We start from the raw sequence: 11823 nt of genomic DNA on the forward strand, positions 1-11823 counted from the left end.
TATCATTCCATTTGATAAAACATTTAAATCTCAAATTCAGTGCCAATTACAGGATAGATATGATGTGAAACTCAACTTGTATCAGCCTTACTTTGATCTCCTAACTCTGCCTTAAACCCCAGTGAAACCTCAGCAGAATTATAAAAAAAACTGGTGCTTTCTTATCAATTTCATTGTACATATATTGGCCTTGGAAGAAAGGTCCGAAAACACTCAAAATAATCCAATCAGGGAACATAAATTGTCACTGGAAGGCAGATCACCACATGCCCGGATATGCCACGTGATTAATAGGGACAGAACTATTTGAAGATTGAGTGATATCCATGTTGGTGCAATCAAGACGAAGGCTCGCCAGCGGCGACACTTTGTGAAGAGTTTGAGGAGGTTCGGGAGGTCACCGAAGACTCTCGTAAACTTCTATAGGTGGACCATGGGGAGCATTCTGTCTAGTTGGATCACTGTCTGGTGTGGAGGCGCCAACTCTCAGGACAAGAATAAACCCCAGAGGGTTGTTAACTCTGCCTGCAACATCACAGGCACCAGACTTCACTCCATTGAGGACATCGACATGAGGCGGCGTCTTAAGAAGGCAGCCTCTATCCCCAAAGACCCCCACACCAACCAGGCCGTGCCCTCTTCACTCTGCTACCTTCAGAAAAAAGGTACAGGAGCCTGAAGACGAGCACCCAACAGCACAAGGACAGCTTCTTCCCCTCGACCATCAGCTTCCTGAATGATCAATGAACCCAAGACTTTGACTTTTTCTTGCACTATTTTTATTTATTTTGTAAGGTGGTTTATATGATTAATGCTGCCACAAAACAACAAATTTTGTGACTTGTTCATGACAATAAATTCTGATTCTGATTCTATTACAACAGCAAATGTCTTAGTATACTTTAAAAGAGCAAAGCATTCCCAGGTGATTCACAGGACATTAAGCAAAATTGGTCATTGTGTGCTTCATACATTTTAGATATGTGCAACCCTGCCAAATCCACTGAGGCAGGGCCGCATCTCGGGCTTGTTCACGTACAACTACTGAGGTCAAGGTCACCAATGGCAAGTTGCCAAATTCTCCTAAGGCAGGCTTTTGCGATAAACTCAATGCAGAAGCTCACAGTAACAGGTAACTTCTGATGCAGTAATGTTTACTATTAAATTTGGAGATCTCTCATTCAGTCCTTGACACATTCAAGCTGCATGCCAATTTAGAGGCACCACTGAGGTCCAGAGAGCTGGCGATGAGAGATAGCCAGGAAATGTGTGGCTGTGAAAGTCAGTCCGCACTGTACTAAAACAAACAGCAGGACACAGCAGAGACAATTAAGCGTACAATAGTTTCTTTCCTCAGCCTTGTAAACGCTTAGTGGGAGTGAGGGGTTCAGTAGAGTTCAGTAACTCATTCTCTACGCTGAGCCCCACTCAAAGCATACAGGGTATCCATCCCATTTTTATACACCCTTGGGTAGGGGTCTGTGTGAGACCCTGCAAGTTTCACACAGCTGGCGATTCCTGTTTTTACAACAATATGTTCCCTTGTGGTGTCTGCAGACAAGGTGGCAAAAACAGGACGTCCTTGGTGTTAGTTACGATCTCACTACAGCACAGGGAAGAAAGCAGTCACATCCTCACCTATGTTACAAGGCAACTATATTCTCACCCAATTCATTAATCCTTTGTTAAGCATATTCGTTAAAGTTATTCTTTCACATGGCGACTACCCCCTGTGTTCTGATACAGTTTAGAAATGAGAATCATGATCTTCCTGGTGCACAGCATGGCCATTCACCTCACTGACTCCTTGTTGGCTCTTAGTGGAGCCAGCCGGATAGCCCTATTTCTCTTCTGTTTCCTATAACACTGAAAATTACAGTTCCTTCAGAGCCTACCCAAGTCTCTTCCAGAAGCCCAAATTGACATTGGCCTCCTTCCTTCCCCATACTCTTCCCCGCTCCCCCCACCTTCCAGGCACTGAGTTCCATATCATTACCATTTCTCTGCTAAAGCACATTTTTCTTCATTCCCCCACCCCCATGTCTTTTGACCAAATCTTCACACCTGCACTACAGATACATTCCCATCTAACCCCATGATGACCGTCCACTACTGCCCAAGAGTCAAATGCAGGAGGAGAGATAAACCCAGGCTCAGAGTCATGGGGGAAAGGGGCATTCACAGGCCATGCCCCCTCCAATGAGTTACTGTGCCTCCCCCACCCACCTGCAGCTCTAGCATCACGTGGTTTTGTTTCCACGCGCTAAAAGTGCGCGCGTTTGTCTGTTACATCGGCAGGAGGGGGAAGTGTGATGGCGGCGCATGGAGGAGGTTCATAGCAGGTATGGCACCCACCCCTCCCAGCTGAATGAGTTTTGGAACATCAGTCTGTGCCTCCCCACAGTTACCCTAATGCACCCCCCAGACACACCGATTAGACTTGTTCTGACACCGACCCTGGGTAAACCCAGGGAAATCCAGAGTACAGGGATGAAGATTCTCTGCCTGCTATTGGATAGAAAAGAACAGAGTGAGGGGAGAGTGATCTCACTTACTTGGACAGTCGTCATCGTGTCCAAAATAACTGGTATTTATATTGATGATGTCACCGATGACACACTGTCCCCAGGACTGTACTGACTGGAATGAGATAATGTTGGCTGCCACACCTTATTTTAATCTCCGAAATGCTTACATGTTTTCTCAGGTACATCCTACTATGGACTCACAAGGAACCAGTAATTAATAGATTAGGGGTCACTTTGGGATCCAGGAAGGGACTGAAGTATGGTTCTTCACCAAGGGTGTGCGAGCCTTTCAGGGAAATGGGGGTGGTGGTGGAAGGATCACCGTAGTTTGCAGAGTGTCTGTAAAGCTTTAATAATATATTGAGGTCATTTAATCCAAAATGTACGCGGTTGGTAGGCTAATTGGGTGTAATTGGGCAATCTGGATTTTTAATGGCTTCAAAGGGCTGTCTCGTTAAAATGAAAATCATCAGAAATTTCATAAAATAGTAAGAATGAGGGAAAGGCATTCAAAAACAATAAATGTACGAGTGTAAGTGGTCTCCAGACGTTCCTGGAATAGCTCCAACTCCTTAAAAGGAGTGGCCTGTGACATTATGAGGGAGATCATGATTATTTTTCCCAAGTGTGAACAAGTGGGGCTTTCATTGTAAAAGGCCAGGAACCGGTGATCTGAAGGCCTAAAGCAGGAACACAAGCTTGACAAAGAAAGCCTTCGACCTGAGAATGACCTAGATGAACACATAGAAGATGCTGCCACCTACTGTCAGGGCTTGCAGAAGTCATTTCAGCCCAAAAACGTTTGATGGTCATCCTTTATTTGGTCCTGTTCTCAACTGGAGGAGGTTGGGCAAAAGTGGCATGGACAACAAAAGTCTTGAACCACATCACCCAGGTACCTGGTCTTCTCACAATGGAGTCAAGATGGGGGGAAGCATTGAAGGCCATTCAAAGCAGAGGGCTCAAGGGCTATGAATTCTCAAGTTAATGCGAATGCGACAGCTCTTCAAGGAGGCTTTCACTCTTCTGCATGCCTGGTAATTTTTTCCCATGATGAACTTCCGAATGAGATCGTTGTGTCAGGGTCCCTTCTGTCATTTAAGAGAAGGTTGGATGTGTACATGGAGGTGAGGGGGTCGGAGGGTTATGGGTGGTGACTGGGAGGTTTGAGCTAGTGGAGTTGTTCTAGTGAACCGGTGCGGACTCGAAAGGCCGACATCGCTCCGTAAATGGTTATATGGTTATACGAGTTCAGAAGGGAGTTTCATTCCAACAACGTGGTCTGCCCAACAGAGCTCACTGTCACAAGGATTTCAATGCTGGGCACAAAATGAAACATGAAAGCCCACAGATGCTGCGATTGTAGTAAAAACACTCCGTTAATGCTGGAAGAGCTCAGCCGGTGTCATGGTGCCCTTACGAGGTAAAGATAACTGACTGACATTTTGGGCCTGAGCCCTTTTTGGTATAAGAAAAAAAGCAGGCAAGCATCTCAGCATCCAGGTTCATTGTCATGAACAAGTCATGAAATTCTCTGTTTGGTGGCAACATCACAGAACAAACATTTCTATATACCACCTGACAAAATAAATTAAAATAGTGTATGAAAAAGAAAAAGTGAGGCAGAGTCTGTGGTTCATTGTCCATTCAGGAAGCCGTCCTCGTGCCGCTGGGTGCTTGTCTTCAGGCTCCTGTACCTTTTCCCCGATGGTAGCAGAGTGAAGAGGGCATGGTCTGGGTAGTGAGGGAGTCTTTGAGGATAGAGGCTGCTTTCTTAAGACACTGCCTCATGTCAACATCCTCGATGGAGTGAAGCCTGTGATGTCATAGGCCAAGTTAACAACCCTTGGGGTTTATTCTTGTCCTGAGAGTTGGTGCCTCTGTACCAGGCAGTGCTGCAACCAGCCAGAATGCTCTCCATGGTCCACCTGTAGAGGTTTACGAGGGTCTTTGATGATGTACTGAATCTCCTCAAACTCTCCACAAGGTAACGCCCTTTTGAGCCCTCTGCCCTCTCCCCCTCCCACTTCTCAGTTTCTTGCTCTTCTAGCCTCTTACCCATATAAACCTATTCCCTCTTACCTGTCAGCCTGTGTTCCTTCCCCTTCCTCCCTCTCCCTCCCTCCACCTTTTTTTATTCGGGTGCCTGCCTAATTTTCAACGGTCCTGAAGAAGGGCTCAGTCCCGTTCACTTTCTATGGATGCCGCGTAACCTGCTGAATTCTTCCAGCGCTTTGTGTTCTGCACAAAGACACTGGCATCTGCAAATTTTCTTGTTTACGAACACAGATCTTTAGTAGTCCAGATCCCTTTGAAAATTCTAGGCTAGAGCGCCATCATCCTGAGCTGTCACAATCAGTCTTCTACACAGTAAATTATTGATGCAGTGTGCAGGCAGGCCTTGAGCTATGCTTTCTCATAGGAGCAGCCACAGTAGTGTATGGCAACTGTAAATCAGAATGAGCAGATGTCCTGTCTAGTGACCGAGGCTGGAACATGGTGCACAGAGGCTGCACAAAGATGAAAGCAGCAAATGCATTTAACTTCATATAACGTAGCAATTATTGCTCAATAAATCTTGCATAAGGATCCCAGGACATAAAACACAGGCAATAAAGGGAATGAAGATGTGGCAGTCTTTTCATCTTTAGAGTTAACAGTGTATTGTTGGAGCAAACAATGTGGAATCAAATGGTCCCTTGATTTAAACATTGCAGTTCTTTGCATTAGCACAGCAGTTTGTTATTAGAGAACATTATAGGATGATTTAATGGCAGTTTAAAATGATGAAGAGGTGTGGACCAATAGATGAGGGATTGGTAAATGTAAACGATTTAAGAGAGAGTACAGGAGAAATCTTTTTCACACAGAGTGCTGTGAGGCACAGCTTGATTAAACGATTTGCAGCGAAAGTCATGTGCCGCAAATAAGAAAGCACGCTGAAGAAACACGGGTGAGGGTGGGGGGGGGTGGTGACCTGGAGAAAAGGGTCTATATCTGCGTGATAGAACAGGTCTTCCACACTGAAATAGCACGCAAAACCCTTCCCTCTGCAAACTTCCAGCAGACAGAGAGAGAAGGATTGACAAAGTTACCTGTGCTTTTCTCATCTCAGATGCTGCCCGACCCATTGAGCGTTTCCGCCGTTGTCCGCCTCCATTCACATTTCCAGCATGAGAGTGGGTGAGATCGCAGTCGGGATAAGTTGACTGCATGGGACAGAAGAGGGGATGATTGTGTGAGATTGTTGCTGAGGTTAAGAGTATGCGAGAGAAGAGTGTGCGAGAGTGTGCGAGAGAATTGTGGATGAGAGATATTACAGGTAAGAGAAAGAGACAGTGCAGAAATGACTATCATGGGTGATAGAACATGCATGGGAGAGAGAGAGAGAGATAACTGTATACGTACAAGGGATGGGGAATTTTTAAATGGCGTTATTTACAACATGGTAGAAGCTGGTCCCAGCCATTGAAACCCATGCTGCCCAATTACCCTACAACCCCTTACAATCTGGAATGACCACGGGGGAGGGACAGAAACAGTTATGAAGGGAGAGATTTATTGAAGGCAGAGAGAAAGAGACGCAAAACGAAGCATGGCGGTGGTCGGAGACAGGTGAAGGGGAAGGCAGTTTGGGGAGAAGAGGGTGGAGGTTGTGGTTCAGGGAAATACACAGATGCTGAACCTAACCCACTGACTTCCTCCAGCATATGGTGTTTAGGTCAAGCGGGGAGGCGATGGGTGCAGTTGAAGGGACAGTGAGGTGTACATGGGTTGGGGGCAAGCAGACGATGCATGAGGCCATCGATAGCAAAGGCGGGTGGTGGAGAGACAAGAGTGATCATTGAGAATGAAGAGTAAAACATGAAAGTCTGCAGACACTGTGTTTGAAGCAAAAATGCAAAATGTTGGAGAAACTCAGCAGGTCAAACAGTGTCCTTTATGTAGCAAAGATAAAGATTCATAACCGACGTTTCGGGCTCGAGCCCTTCATCAAGGTATAGACAAAATATCAGCTGATACCCAAACAAAATGGTAGGGGGAAGGGCAGGGGGAGGAGCATGGTCCCACAGGCAGGAGATAATAGGTGGATAAGGAGGGAGGAAGTTCCCCCCCCCCCCATCCCTCCATCAACCTGACCTACCAGGATCGTTGTCTGAAGAGGGTGCGCAAAATCATTGAGGACCCCTTCCACCCCTCATGCACCATTAGACTCCTCAACAACAAACTCAATCAGGGACTCATTTAAAGACTCGTACTTTGCACATTATTGATTTTTTTCCCTCTCTATTGCACAGTTTGGTTACATTTCTTTATTTGTTTCCATGTGTACGTTGAGTACAGTTTTTTTTTGCACTACCAATAAGTGGTAATTCTCCCTGGCCCGCAGGAAAAGGATCTCAGGTCTGTATGTGTACTCTGACAATAAATCTGAAATCTGAAATCTGAGTAGTCTGCTTTAAGACAGCATCTTTCAGTAAGATATCGTTTGGAAGCTAAGCCTTCATTGAAGTCAAGGACGGTAACAGTGGTTATTAACACATTCTTCTTCAGATTATTTAGAAACTAAGTTGTAGCCTGAACTGTTATCATAGTTGGCGAACAATCTGTTTCAATACAGCATCTTGCAGAGATATTAAGAAGCTAAGTTGTAGCCTTTAACATAGACAAGGACAGAAACAATGGTTATTGACACTCTCCATCATCAGATAAAACCTAAGCCCCTTTCACACTTGCCAGTGATCCCAGGAATCAAACACCAATCGGCCTTTAAAGTGGCAAGTGTGAAAGCAAAATTTGTTCAGCGCTGGTGTCAGGTGACGTCATCTCACGCCGGGGATTGCTGGCCTTGACCACTAGTACAATCCCCGGCGCCTGCAGACACCGGCGTTAAGATCAGGCAAGTGTGAAATGGGCAATTGCATTGCAGGCACTTCCTATTAAAGGTAGAACAGACCAAACGCCGGGGATAAACCTTTGCAAGTGTGAAAACGTTCAGTGTCCCGGTTAGGAGTGGTCTAATGTAAAAGGGCAAAACCCCATTCCTATCCCGGGACACTGAACGGCCAATTTACTGGGATGCAAGTGTGAAAGGGGCTTCTGTTTCAATATACGTGTTTGCAGATGTAAATTCCAGAGTCGGTGAGCAGTGGAGATGCTGCCTACTCCCCATGACATATCACGTGAAATAAAATCTGTGAAACGATACTTGAGGTCTCCGATTAGTTAATTTCATTGACACACCAAGTGCTGTTATGCACTGAGGTTGTATCTGTTCCAGGCTACGCAACATCCTTTGTGGAAAAATTGTTCCAGACAAACACTTTTGACCACGTCCATTAGACAGTGGTAAGCACGGAACATCTTTTTTATATATTAAAACATTTTAAAACCCGAACGCATTCCCCCACTACCACAAATTTTGCAGTCGAGTATCCCGCATTTGGGGACATTGCAGGCGTCAGCAAACCCGAAGTGCAATGTGATAGCCTCGTCCTGGGAGATCGGCCATTATGACCACCGATTCTCCCTTGCCAGGTAAGTATAGGCACGGAACATCTTGCAGATATTCAAATCACACAACTAGGAGCAGAAATAGACTATTCAGCCCATTGAGTCTGCCCTATCATTTATTCATGAGATGATCCAGTCTCCAAATCAATCCCACTGCCTGCCCTTCTCCCACATAACCCTTGATCCCCTGGCTAATCAAGAACTTGTCAATATTGAGGGACAAAGACTCAATGGATACTGGGGGGGTTGACCTCTGAGCAGACTGTCCAGATGATCTGGCTGAATGGCTCATTGCCAGAACTCACCAATAAGATCCAAGAATCAAGCCTGTGTGGCAGTGAGAGAAGCCCTCCTGGTGATATCCTTCTTGTAGGTTCAAAATATCACCTCCAATGGATATTGGCCTTCAGACAACTCTGGTGGAGAGGAGACAGCCTTCCACTTCTATGCAGACTGCAGATTCACTAAGAGTGGGTGGAGAAGGGTCCTTGTCATGGTTCATCCCCAGCGGCAGCATGACAGGTTTATGGGTTGTTCCCAGGGATGCGCACAGAGGCGGAGATCCAGAACAGCTGGAAGACCATCAACGTGGAGAAAGATGCTTTAGATTGGTCTGGCTGAAACCTATTGACCATCCATTAATATGAGAATGAAAGAATCCTGCTGATTGGCACACTCCAGGTGGCGGAGGTATCTGGTGAGGGATGCACTGAAGCTCTGTGCAGCCAAATGAAAAGGCCACACATTTAGGAGAATGACCACAGTCTAATGTTGTTCCACTCCTGGACATTGAGAGGCTGGATCTAGTGGGAAAGCCACTCAAACAACTGAAGGGTGCATCACCACGAGGCACCACATGCTCTTATGTATAGAAAGAAAAATGTCAACATTACCAATGACATTGAGAATATAGAGAGCAAATGACACGGTTGGTGTAGCGGTTAGCGTAACGCTGTTACAGCACCAGCGATCAGGACCAGGGTTCGAATCTGTAAGGAGTTTGTACATTCTCCCCTTGTCTGTGAGGGTTTCATCCAGGAGCTCTGATTTCCTCTCACCATTCAAAATGTACGGGGGTTATAGGTTAATGGGTGTAAATTGGGCAGCACGGACTCGTGGGCCAAAATGGCCTGTTTCCGTGTTGTACCTCTAAATTTAAAATGTAAAAAATGTAAAGAGCTTTTGCACTACATTTTCCTTTGTATACATAATCACGTTTATTTTTGAAATTTCAACAAAACAGTCGATGAGTTTGAACTTGAGCCTACCCTCAGCTTGCAGTCACATACACTGGACAGGCAGATTCTATTGTTCAGCTCGCGGAAGCAGGGGCCTTATCCAAAATTTCATTTGTGAATTAAAGCACTGAAGCTAATTATAAAACTTCTCCTGCCTTCCTGTCTGACCTAAAATGGCTCCCTCTAGGAAATGAGTCAGGGTTAATAGGTAGCACGCCTTTTTCTGAATCAAAAGCCTGTGGGGGTCAAGTTCCAGTCCAGAGACATAAACTGATATTTAGGCCTTTCTGAGGGAGTACATATTGTTTGAGCTGCATCTTTCAATCAGATGCTGAACTGACGCTCCCTTTTCCCTTGTTATAAAGGAAACCCTGGCAAATTTCAACAGAGGTGTGGTGGAAAGTGAGCTGACGGGCTACATCACAGTCTGGTATGGGGGACACCAATACCCCTGAGCATAAAGCCCTGCAAAAGGCCGTGGACACAGCCGAGGACATCGCAGGCAAAACCCTCCCCACCGTCGAGAACATCTACAGGGAACGCTGCCGTCGGAGAGCAGCAGCAATCATCAGGGACCCGCACCACCCAGCACACGCTCTGTTCTTGCTGCTGCCATCAGGAAAGAGATGTAGGTGCCACAAGACTTGCACCACCAGGTTCAGGAACAGCTGCTCTGCCTCCGCCATCAGACTCCTCAACGACAAACTCAATCAGGGACTCATTTAAGGACTCTTACTTCTGCACATTATTGATTTTTTTTCTCTCTGTATTGCACAGTTTGTTTACATTTCTTTATCTGTTTACATGTGTACACCATGTACAGTTTTTTTTGCATGACCAATTAATGGTAATTCTGCCTCGCCCGCAGGAAAAAGAATCTCAGGGATGTATGTGATGTTGTGTTTCTGTACACTGACATCTGAAATCTTCCAGTCAGTTGCTAAACTGACAGTCCCTTGTCCCCCTTGTTGCAAAGGATACCACAGAACTATTTAAAAAGATTGTATCCAACTGATATCCATCCGACATTCAATCCTCAGAATTACAGTGGCCATTCTGTGTTTGTGGGAACTTGGTGTGAATCTAGATTATGCTGTGTTTGGCTATTTTGTAACACTGAGTGCAGAATCACAGAATGGTTACAAGTGCGGAAGGAGGCCATTTGGCTTGCCCTATGTAAGAGTAATCTTGTCAATCTCTCCATCGCTTGTGACTTTAAATGCTAAGTCATTGCTGTTCACTTTGGCACAGGCTATGTGCTAACTTTGGATTTGACCTAAAGTGCAAAGCCAGCAATTGCCTGCCACTCAATTAAAGGTAATGGAGAACAACGCAGCAGTTAATGGTGATGTTGAATGCAGAACTTATCTCTTCACAGTGGTGCAAACACGCTACCCTCTTTGCAACAAAGTCTAAATAGTTCACGCTGCACTTGACAAGCTGAGCCGTGCACTGAAATGCAGGTTTCGCATTCAATTCCACGCCATGCTGTGGAAGTTCATTTGTGGAGCCTCCAGCAGGAATAGAGTTAATTATAAGGATGAAAGTGGAAGTTCTGCTCCCAATTTAGTGGATCACTGGAAGGGGAGTAACCTTTTCAGAGATGGCAGTAGTCTGGAAATGTGACATTTCTCCTGTGTTTGTAGTCTCCCAGATGATGACTAAAAACGTGCCTTTCATTGATCCAGTTCCAAAACACTAGTGCCACCAGCAGAGGGAGTGAATTACATTACTAGTGTCATTGACAATGTGTAATAGTCAACGCGTCCACCCCGCCACCCCACCTTTTCTTGGCCTGAAAAACTGGGTGTTTTCCATATGACCCATGTAAAAGTTAACCCTCTTATTTTTGGGCCTGACCTTCACCACCACCACCCCACCCCACCCCCCCACCCCATTTCCATGCTCCAGACATCCGACCGTCAACCCTCACCCCAGTCACCCACCCATCCAAGCTCTCCACGACCCAACTGTGGACCTCTCACTCCGGCTGGGCTACCCATCCAAGCTCCCAACACCCTAACCATGGAGCCTGCCCACCAGAGCTCCCGGTGCCCCGACTGCCCGCTCATCCGAGCTTCCGACGCCCCGAGCACGGACTCACTACCTGGTCTCAGCCATCCAAGCTCCCCACGCCTTGAACAACGCGGTCAAAAGTATGACCCGTATAAAAGTCGACCACCCCCACCCCCAAAATTGGTCCAAATAACTTGATTACACGAGTATATATGGTAGGTGTATAAAAACCCCCATGAGATTTATATACCACATGGCTCAAAACAGTAGGGGTTCAGGGTCAGGTTTCCCACATTAGTCACACCTTCCCTCACAGCTTTGTGGGTCCACACTATAGCAAGGACACGGTGACATTGGGAAGTGCAGAAGATATTAACCAGATTGTTGCCTGGGATGTAGGCTGTCGTTGTAAGGAGAGATTGGATAGACTGAGTTACACTCACTACAATGTAGGTTGAGGGTGTCCTTATAGAGGGTTATGGAATTGTAAAGGCATTGACAGGATACATCGTCGGAGTATTTTTTCT

General features: G+C 46.0%; 1 non-coding gene across 1 annotated transcript; it reads right to left on the bottom strand.

Moving 5' to 3' along the window:
- Window positions 1–7915: 7915 nt before the first annotated feature.
- Window positions 7916–8074, bottom strand: LOC138747798 (U1 spliceosomal RNA). Its single transcript, XR_011347663.1, has one exon. It is a non-coding gene; the product is annotated as a U1 spliceosomal RNA (small nuclear RNA).
- Window positions 8075–11823: the final 3749 nt, after the last annotated feature.

Source organism: Narcine bancroftii, chromosome 12 (assembly GCF_036971445.1).
Source record: "Narcine bancroftii isolate sNarBan1 chromosome 12, sNarBan1.hap1, whole genome shotgun sequence".
In the NCBI taxonomy this organism is placed as follows: Eukaryota; Metazoa; Chordata; class Chondrichthyes; order Torpediniformes; family Narcinidae; genus Narcine; species Narcine bancroftii.